This window comes from Aulonocara stuartgranti, assembly GCF_965226115.1.
Source record: "Aulonocara stuartgranti genome assembly, chromosome: 19".
NCBI lineage: Eukaryota > Metazoa > Chordata > Actinopteri > Cichliformes > Cichlidae > Aulonocara > Aulonocara stuartgranti.
This window is the reverse complement of record NC_138955.1, coordinates 20092098-20111139: the sequence shown is the minus strand read 5'-3', so window position 1 is coordinate 20111139 and position 19042 is coordinate 20092098. Positions and strand designations below refer to the sequence as shown.

At 43.9% G+C, this 19042-nt stretch overlaps 2 protein-coding genes across 3 annotated transcripts in view; both read right to left on the bottom strand.

Moving 5' to 3' along the window:
• tiam2a (TIAM Rac1 associated GEF 2a) overlaps positions 1-19042 on the bottom strand; it is a 74976-nt gene that overhangs the window by 51753 nt on the left and 4181 nt on the right. Inside the window, exon 1 of one of the 2 annotated variants that reach the window (XM_082515064.1) lies at positions 8960-9217. The exons of the other annotated variant lie outside the window; for it this stretch is intronic. The gene's annotated coding sequence lies outside the window, so the exon portion shown is untranslated. Of the gene's footprint in view, positions 1-8959; positions 9218-19042 lie in introns of those variants that run through there. 2 annotated transcript variants of the gene reach the window in all.
• Positions 10966-19042, bottom strand: part of scaf8 (SR-related CTD-associated factor 8) — a 44790-nt gene continuing 36713 nt past the window's right edge. The window contains exon 20 of the mRNA XM_082515071.1: positions 10966-11128. The gene's annotated coding sequence lies outside the window, so the exon portion shown is untranslated. The remainder of the gene's footprint in view (positions 11129-19042) is intronic.

Below are 19042 nucleotides of genomic sequence, written 5' to 3'. Positions count from 1 at the left end.
CACGGGACGGGCCGGAGAAATCGACAGGCAGATGCTTCGACCGGCAGAGGTCACGAAAGGTCAAGCTGTTCCATTATGGGAGTACAAGGGTGGCATTTATTCACAGGCTTTCCCTCCTAAGCTGGCGTGGGCTCAGAGGGAATGGAGATGGATACTTAACCCTTGAGGCAAATAGCCAAGTACCAACAATGCAGCGTTTCTCTCATTGCTGGTGGAGATAAAGGAGCGCTCTGCCCGTGCCCACCACGAGAAAGGTATTAAAAAGAAAAGAGCGAGACATGAAAAGAAAACCAAAAACTTCAGACTTGCTCAGATCTTACTGTGCTGCCATCAATGCATGATAACAACAACAAAAGGAGCTTTTCTGACAGGACTGATGCACTGCAGCCCGCTTTAAGCAGCAGTAATGACCACAAAGGCACACAGCAGAGGCACTTCAAACACTCCGGCCTGATCCGACTTGTCTGTAGTGCCGGTGAAGCTGTTTCGCTTCACGCTACATCAAAGCGACTCTGCTGCGTGGCTGCACGCAGCATCAAGACGGCGATACAACAGTTCTTCGATGTTTTTTTATTCCATGTACAGTTAGTGGTTAGCTGAATGCTTACTGCACCTCGAGACATTAAACGTGACGGTATGGATGCTGGGAAAAGATCGGAAAAAATGAGCGCAGCTTTCCAGCTTGTTAAAATACTTGTTGGCTTAGAAAAGCCCGTGGCACTGTATGATAGAATAATTAGCAAAAGCAGCAGGCACGTCTGGGATTAAACATGAACACTTAAGACAACCCCCATTAGAGAGAAACACACACATCATCACTGCCCACTAACTAATGGCCTGTTTTACTATTCTGTTTTACTTAAGGGCCAATTGAGTGTGGAAGACAATGAAAAACAATATGTTTCCAATTACTGGAATCTAAATTTGATCAAGTACAAACGCATATATGAATCACACAGACGGGGAGGAAAAAGGGATGCACGAGGCTAATAACACAATATGACTGTAAGTACAGCTTTCGCAGCTCCTTGAACTGCAGCAATCATCTTAACTGTCAGGAAAACCCAGTTCCTGGCATTTCTCAATGTTGTTATTATTAGCTTAAGCCCGGGCATGCCAGCGTGCACCCATGTGCTGTAATATATTGTTATTAGTATAAAAAAACTGGTACCCGCAAGTTTCCAGTGAAGCCGATTTCTCCACGCGAGCAGACCGCAGGGCTTCCCGCTGGAAACAAAACCGCTCGCTCACAAAATTACTACAGAGGAGCAGGGCAAGCGCCTAAAGAGACAAAATTACTGTAATAACTGTGATATGATCTTGAAGTTATTCTGCCAGGAAGAAACAGACATTTGGGACTCGTCAACAAAAACCTGTCCCCTCTAAAAGCCTGAGCAAACGAAGCCTCCTAGTAGCTGTTTGCAATGACAGACGAGATGAAGCGCAGTAACCTGGAGACCGAACAGTATCTGCTGCATGTCGCTGGGCCGAGTGACACAACATCAGCCGCATATTAGTCACCAGTCAGGGTGTGCTCCTTGGATCACTAACCTCATGAGACTGTGAATAAATGATTTCACCCTGCAAAGTGGAAATGATTTATAATGAATGACTTCACCTCTGTACGCATTCACTTTACACCGGATCCTGTCACATGCGAGGGGAATAGCAATGAGGATATAAAAGGCTGTTTGGCGGATGTAGAAAAATCTTTAAAAAGGACTTTTTATGTTCCTTTGATATGCTGGAAGCAGGATTCCCACCATGAAAGCAGGTGAGATAGAGATCAAAACTCACAGCCGCTGAAAACCAACAGGCGCTTCGTACGCAGCTACTCCATCAACATGGATGTTGGAGGCTTTGAGAGAGCTATGCAGAGTAACACAGACTTCTCATTATTCAGCTGAGAAGAATTTGGGCAGAAGGGCTGCTGCATAGCATGGGAACCACACTGGCCTCACATATTTCGGCAGTCATATTCTCAAAAAGACACACACACATAAAGAGGATGTGTATTGTATATCGTCTGTAGCTGTGAGTCACTCGTTCCCCTAAACTGCAGCACACATAGCCTCCACATCCAGTCAGATCCATCCAGAAAGGCCAACAACGGTCCCGCTGAGTGCGACAACCCACCTGGGATGTTTGAGTGGTTGTCAGAGATAACCCATACAAGCTCCTGCTCTGCCCGTGGTACGGTGTGTCTTTAACCCGGACTCAAAAGGCCTCAACAGAGGCAGAGTCATGACCTTTTCAAGTTTGCCTTCACTCCGCGGCGTTGAAAACTCTGCAAATAAAACACCAAGAAACTCAAGAGATTTCCCATTTAGAAGAAACAGCTGACCTTAAAGCTTATTTACTTTTTTTGAAACAAGACAAATGGAAAGATTGATGAAAATGTCACAACACAAGCTGGAGCTAAGAGACAGATGGGTCAATGAGCTCTACCTTTTAAAGACAGGAACTTGGTTAAGCATGAAGCATGGAAGCCGAGAACCTGCCTTAAAGCCCTCCTTTGACTAATAAAGGTCCAGCTACCCATCCATCCAATTTCAGCCAATTATCCGGGTCGCGGGCATCAGTCTAGACTGTAATCGTCTAGCTCTTCTGTCACGCTAGCCAAGCGGCATAAACCCTCCCCATGCATGAATGTCCCACAGTGGAAGGGTTTGCATGCCCACGTAATCCAAGAGCTAGATCGTCAGGCCAATTTGCCCCTGGTAGGGTCTCCAAAGGCAAACGCTTCATGGGCGAGGGGCCAAACTAAGAGCAATTCAAAAAGACTCCATATGAACAGCGGTCCCCAACCCCTGGGTCACGGACCTGTATCGGTCCATGACTCGTTGGTACCGGGCCGCGAGAGTTGAGGCTCGGGTGTGAAATGTATGGTTTTCAGGGTTTTTATCGCTTTTATTGTTAACTCGGTTTCTCTGGGTCTTTTCCCGTGTGTAATGAATAAATCTTCTTTTTTTTGGTTTTATTTTGTTGTATTTATCCGTGACACCTTAAAGGCTGGTCCATGAAAATATTGTCGGGCATAAACTGATTCATGGGGACCGCTGCATATGAATATTGAGTCAAGAAACATGGCTGCCCTGCTGGATTTCCAGAAGTTTGTACACAAGGACTTTTTTTCCCCTTCCATATCCTCCAGTGAGTTCATTATAAATCATAAAAGAGCCACAAGATTGCCTCACTGCAGAGGTCAAAGGTTTGCTTTAATGTTTCTGTATGTGAAAGTGGAATCAGTGCACTTAAACTAGGTAAAAAACTAAATAAAAATATTCCCAAACAATGTTTAATTAATTTTTTTTGATAAGAGTTTTTTGGGTCAACTTTATCTGTGCTGTCTGACGTCTTTTCTAATTTAAAGTGCACTGCATGAACAGAGACACCAGGATCAATGACAGTCCATAAACCCGGCGCTCTAGCACCTTAAATAACACGAGGATTGAGCAGTAGACAGGTTTGGAGCTCCAGTGACACCTTAATGTCAAATACCTGTAATAGCCTCAGGTATCCCCTTCACACCTCCTTCCATCAGACTCAGACCATCGCCGCATCAAGTTTTAAAGGAAGATTTATGGATTTGGTGATATGAGTGAAGCTGCAGCAATGAGGGTGTATAGTGTCGCCTGCTCTGACTTCTTTGAGGGAGGGAAGTGTATTAAATCTGCACAGCTGTCCCATATTACAACACGCTGGACTGCAAACCGCACCCTGTAATCTGAATGACTAACCATGGAAGAAACAGCCAATACCAACCTTGACTTTATCTAAATGTTGTGTCTTTTGTGCATGTCAACTTGCCAAGGATGCATTTGTGAGATAAGCACTATGCTTGGTAGCACAAATATCCATGAGGAAATATCCTGTGTTGTTGGACGTAAAGATACGCGAACAGCGGCCCTGCTCCTCGGTTCAAGTGTTTCTCCTCTAACGGAGTCTGTACGGTCTGTACTTTCTGTGTAGATAAAGCCGCTTGGTGTTGGGCACCTGCAGCCATCAGGTGTGAAAAACCATCCCGGCAGTTTCTTGTGGAGCCAGAGTGTCACAGAGAGCCAGCCGGGCAGTGGGTACGTTTGTCACTCGCAGCCAGGGAAGCCCAGCCCTGCATTAAACGCCTCTTACGTAACAGCTCAGATCGTGTCCTGGCACTAGCCGAACACAGAAAAGTGGAGCTGGAAGTTTCTGGGAGGGAAACCCAAGTGTCTAAACTACAGTTTGAGGTAGAGAAGGGGTGCCATAGAAAATAAGCACACACAGGATCTCCTACAGCAGCCTGGCTGATTTACCGCTCGGCTTAGGTTGAGGATGTGAGGCCTGTCTTACACCATTTAGCCACAATTTCACATTAACCTGATAAAATGTTCTTACACACTCTGTTTCATTGCTCTTATTGTGGCACAATGAAGCCCTTCACTTCTACATCCTTTTCCTTCGAACAGACGAGGCCCGTGAGCCGAACAAGCCTGGATGATGATATCAGCTCAGGAAACAGGTTATTTAAAAACATTTACCTCTTCGGAAAAAACAGGATTTTAGAGGAATCTTTAATTGAGCGTGTTCCATGAGTGGACGTCAGGATTGCTGGTTACCTAAAGCAATCAGGACCCCGTCTGTGTTTACACTGGCCGCACGCCAACGTGACAAAGGCTGGAGACTAAGAAGTAAAGAATAGAGCTTATCTATCTCAGAGATCAAACCGCCAACTGTTAAAGCAGGGAGTGGGCTGGACGGGCAGAGGGGTGCTAATGAGCCTGAAAATGTTCCTCAACATAACATGAATGCAACGGCTGCCAAAGACCCTCGAAACACTTTGCATGTTTCACAAAGCCCAGGAAACTGTGCAGATAAGGACATGGACTGGAGCGAGCTTCTGAGCGAGCGAACGAAGCGAAGCAACATCAATATCCTGCAAGACTGCAGTTGTGCAATTGTGATGATTGATATTTGACTGCTGAAGGTAAGGCTGGGATGAATGGACTACCGGATACAGTTGCATCCATGTGTGCACGATGATGGATTTATGAGCATCTTAACTTTATTTCCGACGTTTGTATCGCCCAGATTCATCATTTGTCATCTTCTGAAAGGATCCCATTGCAGTTGGGTACCTGTTAGACGAGTATGACAAGAAATGTGGTGTCTTAATTAACTATAAAAAACAAATTAATAATAAAAAAAACTATTTAAAAAGAGGTGAGGGCTTTTTAGTTTTCTTTAAAACAAAAATAAAAATAGTTTACATCCACCCGCTGTTGAGCAGCTGGGACGTTGTTGTAAATGTGTACCCAGAATTTGCTCCATCCATCATGGAGGACAATGCAAGACGCACAGCGTCAGCTGAACATCCCAGCGCCGGGCACTCGTTTAGCCTGTAGCACCAGCTGTGTTTGCCTTTCCAATAGGGCCCAGATAGTAAGTGGGACCTTATGGCTACTGGACTGAGGTAGGACAGATCAATCACAATTTCTATTGTTATAAACAGGCTTGTAGCCAGTGTGTGTGTGTGTGTGTGTGTGTGTGTGTGTGTGTGTGTGTGTGTGTGTGTGTGTGTGTGTGTGTGTGTGTGTACACAGACTGGGTTATTTCCATACAAACTGGGCTGTTGATTGCTTGACAAATGAGCCAGCACGCGTCATCTTTTAAACACAAACATCATGTAAATACAGACTTCTCTCGTGTACGCAGTAGAGACGTGATGCAGCTCGACTGCTTCCAGTCTGAATATTTACAATCCAGACCTCAAACAGGGTTTACACAGAGAGCTACGCTCTGGAGGAATATGCTTTGAGCGAAGACGATCACACGCCCTCCGACTGAGGTCTCTGTAGCCGCCATACTGTCAGTCATTTCATTGTTCACACATTTAGATAATACAAACTACTGCTTTTATATTCAAGGCCTTTAAATCACTTGGTCCGCTTTCAAAATGCTGAAACAGCACCATTACCAGACTGAAATATTGCACGCCGTCTAACAAGCTTACAAGAATTACATGCACTGCTACTCAACTGCTGCCATGGGAGCTTTTTCCCTCGTGTTCACCAATCGCTGCATGATATATAAGGCCATCAATAAAAGCGTAGTAACAGCCTAACAGTTATTTCTTTGGGGTTAATGAAAGTCTGAATCACACGTGAAGAGCTACGCCATCCTCTTCTTCATTTGCACCCCAATTGTTTACATGCCTGCCTGCATTTAAAACCGTACTGCCTCCCTTTAGCAGGTGACCCAGACAGCATGAAGCTCCGTTTAGCCCAATGCATTAAATGAATCTCCTCAAAGAGAGGAGCCAGTGTGAGGAGGAGCATGAATGGGCCGGTTCAGCTGGATGAGTGTGCTGCTCTGCTGAGCTGGGCAGAAGGTTCAGTATGTGCAGCAAAGCGGGAAATTCTGTGTTAGAGCAGATACACAAAGCTGACTGAACAAATCTCACAAAGTGGATGCACGCACGCTTGTGTGTGTGCGACCACCAGCCCAGTATCCACTGCAAAACAAGTTAAATTCAGAATCTCTGAATTATGCAGCACTCAAAGTACTCGGCGGCTTCTTTTTGCCGTTTCAGCGACAGGGTTCGGTTATTACTGTTGTCCAAGCGTCCGCTGAAAGCCAAGAAGGATAAGCTCGGGTGTTGTGTCCGTGATAGCTCTTCGACCTGTAGCTGCGTGAATCCAAGAAGGGGTCAAAGCCAGCCACGTGTCTTTTGGTCAGCCTCTCGGTGAGCGCCGTATGAAATGAGAAGTCTTGGCCAAGATGCTGTCAACAGCAGCTTTTAGATCACCTGCTTTTTATAGCAACCACTCCAGACACTGCTGGCAACGGGCTACCAGCAAACACTCTGAAAGCCAAATATAAATTCAACCACAGCAGCAAGAAATAGAAGCACGCAGGCCACCATTATGCTCGCCCGACTGTGCAGCCCGAACAGAAGCCTCAAAATGGCATTTCACTGGAATCAAGAAAGCGAACGTGCCGAGAAACCGAAAAGAAATCAAGTTTTTGCTCATTTAAATGTGATCCTTTCAAATCCTTTTGTCTCCTTCGTGTGGAGTCCCTGTGGTTTCCCTCTGCAGGGCCTCTCTACCTAGAGACAGTGAAAGGCCCTCATCCCCGTGTGACAATGAGCACAGATGTTACCCGTGCACCTTATATGGAGAAAAATGTGCAGAGGAGAAGACATGAAACATTGGCGTTTCTCGGCCAGTGTGTGAACACTTTGAGAATTAATGATGACAGGCGCAGTCAGGGGAAAACACTTCCAAGTTTTTGTGCCTGACCAAGGCTGCTTTTCACACGGAGCATCAAAAAGAAGCAAAGACGAGAGCAGTCGACAGTTAGACGGCTGTTCTTAAAGTTACTTGACAAAGTGCATCAGCTGTTGATGTACTGACTGCAGTTCCAGTGGTAATTATGTCACAGAGTCATGCTGTTTCTGAGCCTGTGACTCTGTGCCACCCAAAGAGAAGCCAGCGTGGCCTCACCCTTTTATCACTTGTAAACAACTTTGACGGCCCTGCCAGATGAAACTCGCCCCTCGTGCCACAGAAGGATAGAACGAACCAGCTAAACTATCACATGTTTTCCACTAAAAGGAAATTAAGGGCCACACTCGGTCAGCTTTGCTCTGGTTCAAGACCCCGTTCCAATCCAGGGAAAAACAGAATAGTAAAAACAATATGTTCCTTGTGGCGGAGGACTTCTGTGCCGCAAAAATGTGAACCACAGAAGCCAAAATATGCACACGGTGCTTCTAACCCGGCGCTATTCTTACTGATCTCGCACAAAAAGAACAGGGAACACACATGAGATCAACGCAATTATGTAAGTAAATAACTATTTCTGGATAGTCCATTAAAGAGGCAGGGGGGCTGATAGGCCTGATGAAATATAAACCGAGCACGCAGCATGTTCCCCCTGCAGAAAAATAAACACAAGGCATTTGCTGAAGTTTTTCCTCCTGGGCATGTTGGGCTCAGCATAATTCCTGGATAAAAATGACCGGAGTAAATGATTTACATTTACAGTGCAAGCACATATCCAATCTGTCTTGCTGCAAAACACTGGACAGACTCCAGCCAAAGCCATCAGACAGATAAATGAGTGACCCGGGCGGCTGTTCGAGTCAAACATTAGCCACTGTTTCATTCTCATCTGTGGCATTTAAAGGTAGGAGGACAGTAAGACTGACACCTTCCTGTGGGTGTTTCCATGACCATCCCAAAAGGCATGCCGGGCTCTTCCTCCTTTAATCCAAAACTCTGTTTGCTCTGGGCTGACCCTTCACTCCGGGGGTCCCGGGGCCCTTTTGTTGCCTCTGTATGTGGCTAGAGCCCTTCCACCCCAGCACAAACCCAAACAACAATGCAAGTGGCAGGTAATTCACATCAGTATACATCCTGTGTGTCCCACATCTCCCAGCCTATAAATGAGAAAGAAGTTCAAAAGTTATAAGCAGCCTGTGACACTGCTGCGAGCTACAGCATGAAACAGCCACGCAGATACCTTTAGTGGGACTTTTAGATCGTGTCCAGGCACAGTTTGTGTTTATGGTGCTCCTATTTATCACCCCAAATTCTGCTTCACAGCGCACAATAAAACATAACGATTACTGCTTTTCAGGTAAGAAAGTCCAACAACATCCACAGTGAAGGCTTTAATACGTGACAGATCCACAGACGGAAGAAAGGGGAGACCGTTGTCAACATGAATAATTACACGACGGCAGAAAGCCTCAGAATAAAACAGATATCTCTATGAAATCATTCAAATTTAAAATCACTGGATAATCGGACGTGCTGCAGTTGGATTACATCGCTGCCTCAGTCACTGGTCGACTTACTGGAAATTCTTTGTTAAATTGTTAAACTTTTTCGCGCAGAGTGGGAGACGCGTTTAAGCTGAACGGCAGTCTATTAAAACAGCGTGACTGGGAATAAGTTCGTCTACAACTTACCGGCTAATGCTTCCACCCGTGAAACACATTCCCCGCAGCACTCCTGCGTCCTCCTCTCTGAAAACTCTTAATATACCAGCGCTGCATTAAAAAGTCTGCGTTTCTCGGAGCTAATTCCACGATCCCTCCGTGTCCACGCCAAACGATCCCGGGTCGGAGCGCCAAGAGACTGCGGACTCCTCGCAATGTGGGGTTAAACTCCTCCTTCCCACGGACATGGAGAGGGGGGATGGCCGAGAGCCTTGAATAGACTACAACATGGAGTACCGTGGAAGGAAATCTAACCGTGTGACGAACCAAGGTGTTTCAAACTGTGGTTCGTGGACTTTTTAGGGGTCACGAAGAAGGACTTTAGGGTCCTCAAAAATATCAGAAAAGTGTTCCTTTCCCTTTATTCAAAAGGACAGATTTTACACTTTATTCATGAGCACAGCTCAGCCTGTGAAGACAGTTAGCTTCCTGTAGTCAGACTGAAAAGAGAAAAAGACGCTGAACTTTATTTAATCTGGCTGTTCTCTGATTGTTAAATAAACTTCAATTAAAAAAACTTCTTGGGTGTCCTGGGTTAAAGCCTAAGCTTGATTTGAAGTGACTGCTAAAACCTTTTGATGGAAAGTTGGTGAAAGTAAAAGAACTGTAAAGGACCACACAGATAAAAAAATCAATCAATCAAAAGACTTTAAAAAAGAAGGAAACATCGTCAGCACCAAGATTAAAATGAGTTTGGGGATGTTATGATATAATCTGTGAAAATGATCATATTTTATACTGTGTGTTTATAAGCATCTTCTTGCTTAATGCAGTATTTAATTACACATAGAAAGCTGAGAATAACGCTGATGTAAGGGGGGCCGAGGGCTCGTCGGGGCTTCAGGTGAAGAAAATGATACTGCAGTTAAACATATGCAATTATAGATTTAATGTAAATAGCTATTAAATGTGTAGACTATATTTTAAAGTTAACTTATGGGTTGTTAGTTAGTTATTATATAAGAGGAGGTATGGGAGGCAATCGGTGTGAGAATCATCCTGATATGAATCGCACTGATTGGGTCACTGACACCAAACTATTTGTTTCCATCTGCATTTATGACCACAGTCAGAACAGGCGTGAGCATTTCACTCTTTCCTCTGAACTCTTCAATCATTCTGCAAAGGTTTAAATCCAGCATTAACGAAACTTTCTTGGGGCAAGTAGTTGAGTTTAAAGCCTTTTCTCCATGACAGTCCTTCACCTGAAGCATGTCCTGCCTTGGAAAAGGTGAAGAAGGCATCTTTTACATAACAGTGACAACCCTGACTGTCACGTGGTCTGATGAACTGATAGGCAGTGTGATAGGGAACAGGTTTGTTTTCCTCAGGAACTCAGAAATCATGCGGTAGCTGCCACTGTCGCTGTTTCTCTTGGACTAAATTTAAGTCCTTTGTTCCATTTTCTTTCTACCCTTCTTTGTCGAGATGTCTCAGATTACTGATAACATGACCGTCACGGCCTTGCTTCCTTAAAACTCCCTCGCAACTGGCACAAAGCTTGAGTTTCATAACGTGGCTCTTTGGCCGGGTGTGCCAGCCCAGCCCGCCTTGTCCAGTCTCCATATCAGCCAGTTTACAGCTGTGGCCACGGTGCCTGTCGTAGAAGCAGATACAGTATTTCTACTCCTTTCATCACAGTCTGATCAGGATCTGTCATCACAACAAGCAGCCTTTCATCCCCCTTGGTTGGATGTACATAGCCTTGGGGATTTTAGCTCCAGTTAACCAAGCATGTTGTTGTGAAATCAACATATCTTAATATGCATCTGCAGGAGTGTCAAAGGATTTCAGAGACAAATTAGGTTGTTAGGGAATGTGAATCATTACAAATGGAACTTGTTGCGTTTGAACTGATTCACATCTTTTTATTGGTAATCAAACGTAGTGCAATAATCAACTGGGCAACCATTATCAGCCTTTCCAGTGACATGCTACCAATCCCAGCACACAATGTTTCCAGGGCAGAATCCTGGATACATTCGGAAGCTCCCTGTGTCATCTGGCAGCGTTCGGGAGCTCTGGTCACTCCACATCTCATTAAACGTAATTGGCTCTGACGGTCATCCTGCCGCCCATCATCCCCTCTGTGTTTGTCTGTCGGCCTGGCACAAGACGACGGTCCTGACTTTGCCACTCCTGCGAACACACCGAGGAGTGAGGACAGGGCCGGTGAAATGAAATATTGGTATTGTCAGTTTATTGCTTTAAAACACAACGGGGAGCAAAAAGCATTGAGCTCAGCCAGAAATGTGGGCTTCCACAACACACATAGTGACACACATCCACACCTCAGTCCTCCTTCCTCGCCTCTTAAATGAGGCTTCTCAACACCCCCGGTCCAGCTATTCCGACTGTCATCGCTTTGTTCTGCCATTATGGCTTCTCTAATAGGATCGTCACAGTTCGTGCATTTCTATGTGAGTGTGTGTTACTGTACGTGAGACGCAGGGAGGGGGCTGCAGATTCCCCGATAAGCGATGCTCACACCCTTCTCATAGCTGCCTTTTGTAGGCTGTGATCTGGCCATTATTACCACTATATGAGGTGCTGAGATGTGAGAGCTGGCCTGTTCAGCGTCCATGTGTAATTACCAAACTGATTTGAGATGTGAGCCCTAATGGTTTGCTGTGGCTGGAAGACATTTTTCTCATAGAGCTGTCTGAAAGGCTGGCAGGGTTAGGCAGAAGGTGCTGGGAACACGGTTTTTGTGTGCGCAGCATTCATGAACACAAAGAAGGAGATGTCATAAGGTGCATGTGAGACAAAGGGAGGGCTATAATCAGAGCCACCACTGCCACACCCTGAAACAACTCCTTACTTGTTTCTAAATATGGCAGCCAAAATGAAAGAGGCCATGGCAGCAGCTCACGCAACAGAAAAAATATGCACTTAAAGATAAGGTAGAAAAAAGCCAGGGTGTGTTGGAAAGGCTTTTAATTGAATACAACAGGGCTGATCCAAGTGATAGCTTGTACACTCCTGAGGGCCTAACTAATGAGAAATCAATGGCTTAGACAAGCAAAGTGTGTCACAGCGGCCACCCTTTTGCAGCAATGTTATTAGGGTCTTCAAAGGACAGACACAGCACTTAAAGCCCCTGATTTACATGCACTTACATTATTAAACCCTCAGTTCTTTTAGTGTAATTCTATTTTTTTTTTGAGTCGAGCATCATTTAAAATGCTTTTCAAACTGTGGACGTGCAAGATATGTGTCAGAGTTGAAGATGATGAATATACTGTTTTTTGGCTGATATCAGACGATATATAAAGCTGCATGGATTCAGCGGTGTGGGAAACGACATATTTGACAGACGTGTCCTCCACACGTTGCATCATGTGTTTGTCTGACTGCCTGTCTGCAGCACGATCGTTCATTACCGAGCAGTGAGGGGAGCTGGATGTGTTTGCTCATCACTTGAGTTGTAGGTGAAGAAACTATCACGAGACTCCTACAGACTGATGAGCTGAATTACTCTTTTGTTTGCCTGCTTGTGAGAAAAGATTGAGACGGCCGTGTGATAAACAGGATGGGACTGTAAGATAAGTATAGAGCTAAGTGTCGGCACCTGAAGCCAGCATAACAACAAAAAGTAATAAAATGGTTCTTGTTAACCCAGTTTTTAAAAAAAGGATCTAATCCATGTTAGTTTGCAGAATGTCATCACATACAACTTCCCTAAAACTGCCTCAGGGAAAGCATAGTTTTCTTTCTGTGGTTGATTGCCTGCCTCCATCCATCTATACTTGCACTCATTACCATCTGCAAAATGAATCATTTCAAGGTAAGTGCAGCGAAGTTGTTAAAGGATATCCACAACTCCCAGAGCTTTGAAGCAGGGATTATTAAGACAGCATTATGTTATCCATCAGTCATCATTGAAATGATTACGGATTCTGCACACATACGAAATGCATGAGAGAATCACGCGGCTGTGATTGGTTATGATACGATGTAAAAAAACAACACAATACAAAGCTACAGGTTGAAAACATATAAGACATTATGTCATTTTAAAAGCCCATAAACTGCTTCAAAAGCTTACAGCTTATTATAGCATGAAGATAACAAACCTCCTGACACTATTTCACAACTGATGTTATTCGTGCACATCACAACTCACATGACTAGTTATGGTAAATACCCACAACGGCATCAGATGAGCAGCAACAAAAATAAAACACTAAGAAAGTAATCAGCCAATCGGGAGTTTTAAAACTGTAGAACAGGAAGTGATTTGTTGTGGCCATGTCATAGTAAAACGTGCACAAACCCCTCGTCAGACTACTTGTTGATGTAACATACTGTATGTACAGTATATCCAGCGTGTGGTATAACGGGATGCGTGGCCCTGTCTCAGACCTGATGAGCATCTTAAAGCTGCTCCATAGTTTGACCGTCGAGGCTGCAGTGCTGCACAAGGAGAACTTTGTGAAATACAACATCTTCTTTATCCCTTTAAGCCTCTGTGTTTGATCTAAACTGACTTTTTTCCTGTTTACCACTTTCTCTCAGGTAACCACGCCCACCTGCACCAGCTCCAAAACATTCAGCTCTCGCTTGCTTTTACAGTCAGCAGCTCCGGAAGAAAACCATCAGACCTGAAACAAAAACATGTTTGTCGTCCAGGCTACGTCAAAGTTGGTGCATGGTGGCACCGTACCATGTCTAAGCTCATGGAGGGCATGACTGATGGAGGACAATCCGGCGCGCGGTTAGCGTGACATCAGGCCCTGGTCTAAAAATGCACCAAAGTACACACGGCTGTCCTTTTCTTTGTCTGAATGTGGGGCAGACTCGACACTGACAAAGTTAAGAGCATGTTAGTGGCTGAATATATATCCCACACGAGAGAGCAAAGAATATAAATGATTGAGGGACTTTGGAGAGATTACTTTATGAAAGACAGATCAAGACTGGACAAGCCTCATCTTTTATAGACTCAGTGAAAGAGAATAAGGAAACAGTCTGTAGCTCTGGGCTGGCGTGACAGTTTAAGCTGCTTTAAACCTCTTCACTCCTGCAGCCACAGTCCTGCAGGCCAGTGGAGGGGAATCCACAGCAAACGCAGGGACGTTTGATTGAGTTATCGCAAGCTTACACAGAGTCAAATGATCGAACACATTACAAGCCAACAAACATGCCTAAAAATCAAAAGCTTCATTCAGTAAAAAACAGTAAAGGCTGATTCCAATGAGCTAAATGCAATCATTCACTCTGAAGTGTAATGTGATTTGTATTGGGCTAAATTCAACTTGCTCAAACTCAATAAGAGCAACGAGACGAGCTGAAAACAAGCAAGACGCAAACAACATCGAGCAGAAAGTCTCAGGATGGATCTTTATCGCAGCAAATCTCACCCAAAAAATTAGTCTTTTGCTAATATATGAAGTAATTAGTGTGTTTTGAGGATGTCTGCTGCAATGTCTAAAGCATGAGAACCAAACTGTTGTTGCATCATTAGGACTGTGACTGTCCCTCTGCCGTGCCCACTAAGGTAAGGTTCCCACACCCATAACCTCCTCACTCCCTGCTGACAAATACTTTCACACCCATGTGAAGGGAAGCTGGGCGCTGTTACAGTCACCTTGTTAAAAACCTGCTCATTTCACCTCTTAATTGGAAACAGATACAGTGCTCTGGGTCTTTAGCACAATATTATTAGCTACTAGTGCGATGCACTGTAACAGAGGGCACCAAAGCTAAGGGAAGGGCAGCTGGGGGGAGGGGTCTGTCTGACATGTCGTTATTAGACAAAGCAGGACCTGGAAAGCTGATACCTTCCTCCAAACCACTTGGACTGGTTTGTTTACAGGCCTTGTGGAGGGAGACATTTAGATCATCCTTTGTGATTGTAAGATTACGTTAGCATGTTTGCGTCTTTGTTTTCAGCTTATGAGCATTCAGGGATAAACTTCAGTTAGTTCAGAGGAGAAATCTGTGAAGATAAAGTTCACTAAAAGAAGAAAAGACTGCTTTGCTTTTGCCGATCCCTCCAACGAACAAGTCACACTTTGGATTCTCTACCTTAAAATGATGTGTACAGACAAGTTCGAGGCCTGGATTTATTCTGCTGCAATGGTTAGCATTTGTAGCTAACTAGTTACCTTTATCGATAACTTTTAATGGAGTAACTTTTATCCAGTGCCAGAGAAGACTTCTTTATCTAAGTGAGTTTGTGTGGTTGCAGGTTCGTTCTGCGTTTCACAAAGCAGGATTATTTATTCAGTGGTGAATGAACTCTAAGTGACAAGTCATTAGCCAATGAATGTGCGGTTTCACGGCCAAACAGGTGGTGAAGGTGGAAATGTTTATCTGGACTACAGGAAACAGGACCAATGGCTGAAGTCATGGTAGCTTCATCCATCTTTTATGCCATGTATGCTAAGGACTTCAAATACACCCAGGATAATCCTCCACTCGGACTTTTAATTGTCCAAAATGGAATCAGTTTTGTATTCACTGTGATCCAAAATGAGCAAAGTGTTTCCTGAGGATCATTTTTCCATATATTTAGGATCTGCAGCTTTTGTCTCCTGAGTTGTCATTAAAAAGTTTCATCAGGTTGACCTTCACTTTTATACACTATCATCACCATAGATTCTTAGCATTCATCCCGTCGGGATGCGTCAGCAGCACCATCAAACTGGGGACTGTAATCAAAGTATTAATCTTACACTGAAGATGGTACAGTTTGTCTGTGAGACCGGGATAATAAAGATCATTCTAGAACGTCTTACAGCATTATTCTCTTAGTCTTTCCAGGTGGAAATGTTTATTTATAGTGAGGCAAACCACTGTTCTGACTTGCAGGAGCTTCGTGAACAAAAAAGCACTCAGGACGTTTCTGTTTTGTAGCTGGAGGTCTCCCCAAGTGCTGCGGTGTGCAGACCTGGCCGTGTCCAGCTTGTAAAGCATTGTGGATGAGAATGTCAGGTCAGTTATGTGAGCCATTTGGGAGAAGAAGGAGGCGAAATTCTCAAAGGTGAGTGGTAATTATGTAATGACATCGAGCTACCTAAAGTTCATCCGTGGGCTGTTAATATTAGGGTCATAGGAGCGTCGAAGGACTGTAGAGACGAGCAGTAATAGTTTGGTAGGTGATCTTATGACATAAATCTATTTTAAATCATTTTCCAATGTCAGGCGAACCACTCATACAGATTAAATAACCGACAACTGACAGCCAGAGCTACAGTGGAGAAGGAGGGGCTGGTGTGATTTTGTCACTACATTTCTACAGCGTGTTCAGGTGCAGAGTGTTTGCGTGCAGTGCCATGCTCTACACTTTGTTTAGCAGCTGCGAACAAACCGAGAAGCCAGTCGTTAGAGTATCTGATCGATTAACTTCCTGACATTTGGCTAAATAAACCTGATAAAAATGACTAGCAGGCAGTTTTCGCCTCCAGGTGTGACCTCCAATAAAGGAGTCACATCTCTGCCTGTTGGTGTTTGCCCTAAGTGAGCACGCCCAGAACTCAACACTACAATCAAGCGCTTCTTGCTGTCCCTCTGACATTTGTGGTCTCCGTAGCAGCTCTCTGTGTGTTTACCTATTAGCCTATTTACCTAATAATAGCTAATGGATGTGTGTATGTGTGCATCACTTTTCATTTGGGCTGTGAAATCAGATTAGTTCTCCTGTGTGCTGTGTTGCATGTGCACACTCACATGTTTGATTTGAGCACAGTGTGTGTATGACGTGCACGAGAAAATCCTCCATGCTCCACAGAAACGCTTCTAGCTGGCTCCGCTTGTTCTTGTGTGCTGTTAAAAATACTAAAGCACATCTAAGTGGATAATGAAGCGGATATCTGCAGGAGGGAAACGCTCCAGGTCTTAGGGAATACGCAGGACACCCCAGACAGGTTTAGTGCTGTTGAATCACGAGGTCATGGGAACCATTTGGTTTAATTCTTGTTTTCAGTCATATTTAGTTATTTAAATCATTTTTAGGTGCGTTTATGAGACCATTATCATCTTAGCGAAGTTGCCCACATGCAACACTAAGGTTGGGATTATACTTGCATGTGAACAGACTTCTTTGTGGCCCCATAACTCAACGAGGCCTTGAAAGACAAAAGCTACTGCTTTGTCAACTATTAAGTTCAAGTGTAATTAGGTTCATATACTCGGACCGGTGTGAAACGTGGGAGAGAAGAAAGGCAGATTTATGTGGGCTCAACTTCTCCCAAGGTTCTTTGCACGTTGGTCCAGCAGCGTCATTAGAAATCTATTAAAACCAGCTTCTCTTTGCTAGAGTTTGGTTTGCTTTTGTACTCCACTAATCAAAAATAAGATCATTATGAAGCACGTGGATCTATGGCAGTGCAGCTGGTAAACTACTACTTAACAAGTTAGCTTGTTGCAAGTACTCATTAGTGACAGGGTCATTTCAGCAATCGGGTTTTGGGAGAGTTGAGTCGATTTGTGACGGTGTACTCCGATCCTGCCTTCAAACACGTGTAATGAAAGTATCGAGGCGTGGCTATATATAAACTGTGCTTACATCAGCTATACTGTATCAGCTGGGCAGAAAATTTATGAATCCATATCTGATAAAGTATAAACCACGACACAGCTCACCCACACATGAAACACTAACTGGCTCAGAGGTCACTTTGCTGATGTTTCTGACTATGTTAATTATGATGATGGAAACTAAAGTCCTCCCATAAGTAATGTTTCTGTTATTTTGGCCAGCCTTACTTGCTCAATATGACTTCATAAGGATAGGAAACCTTTACACGGTACATGTGATACCCAGTTCCCCTCTTTTCTCTGTGCAGTTAAGGTTTTGCCACCCCCCAAACCAACAGCCAGACCTCACTGACACTTATTCTTCCTAACAGAGAAACTCTTTGAGACGAGTGCAAGTTTCACGTTTCTCATTTTCTCCCACACAACAACACAGAATGTGTGTGTGTGTGTGGGTTGGCAGTAGTGTACGCTGTCTGTTTACTCATTAGAAACAAATCCCTCTGTTACCCTGTCAAACATGGTGACCCTCCTCTGCCGACTCCCACTGACGCGTTTGTTCCTGTTCTCGTCTTCGTTTCCACGTTCAGTTTTCTGCTGAGTTTAAATTCGTTTCATGAGTTATCTTTGTGACTCAAGCTGCATAAAAGCCTCATCGGATGTTGTGCCGGACTGCATTATGCTGCACAGACACTTCCTGTTTTGTCTATTGTCTGATTTTTATTTTGTTTTTTTACATGTGCTGTGCTGAAACATTGGAAATGGAATAGAAACCCCCTTTAGATTAAAGAATCAGACATTTTAACATAGAAAAGGTTTTATTGTTTCGACTCAAAAGCCTGTAAACTCCCACAGACGAAACAAAATCTAAAAATCTGATGCACATCTTCACATGTATTCACGTAGTCAGGGTATAGCATAGTAACTAAATGCAAATTAGTCAGAAAAAGCAAAGCAAATGGAAACATTTTTACTTTATATTGACTATGTAAGGTTTTTGTAATGCCACGGTCGTCTTTAAAACGCTCAAGCAATCAAGAGAGCGATCAAGCAGGGATTCATGTGCCTTCTTTGCTTTAAGTGTTGCCTTCCTCTGTTTGGTGGAGGTTAGAGCTATAGCCTGAAAGGTAGCTTTCATATATTTCACTTTTTCTTAATACTTAATATTCATTAAACCCCTTCAGTCAAGATAACACAGTAAACTACAATGTTTTGAAAGCAAATACAGCAGTTATTATAAAATTAAAGGACAGCCTTTGAGTATTAATTGTGATATTACTTTTTTATAGCATTGATATTTCTACACATCTAATCAGCCAATCACGTAGCAGAAACTCATTGACTTTAGGCATGTAGACATGGTTACATCAGCCTGCTGAAGTTCAGACTGAATGAATGCACGTGGCGCAGACGGGCGGTCTGAGTATTTTACAAACTGCTGATCTACTGGGATTTTCCTAAACAACCATCTCTGTTTACAGAGGACAGTCTGAAAAAGACAAACATGAGGTCATGTGGTACGAGGTCTTCAAGATAAGATGAGGCTTGATTGTTATTATTACAGAGCTTGGC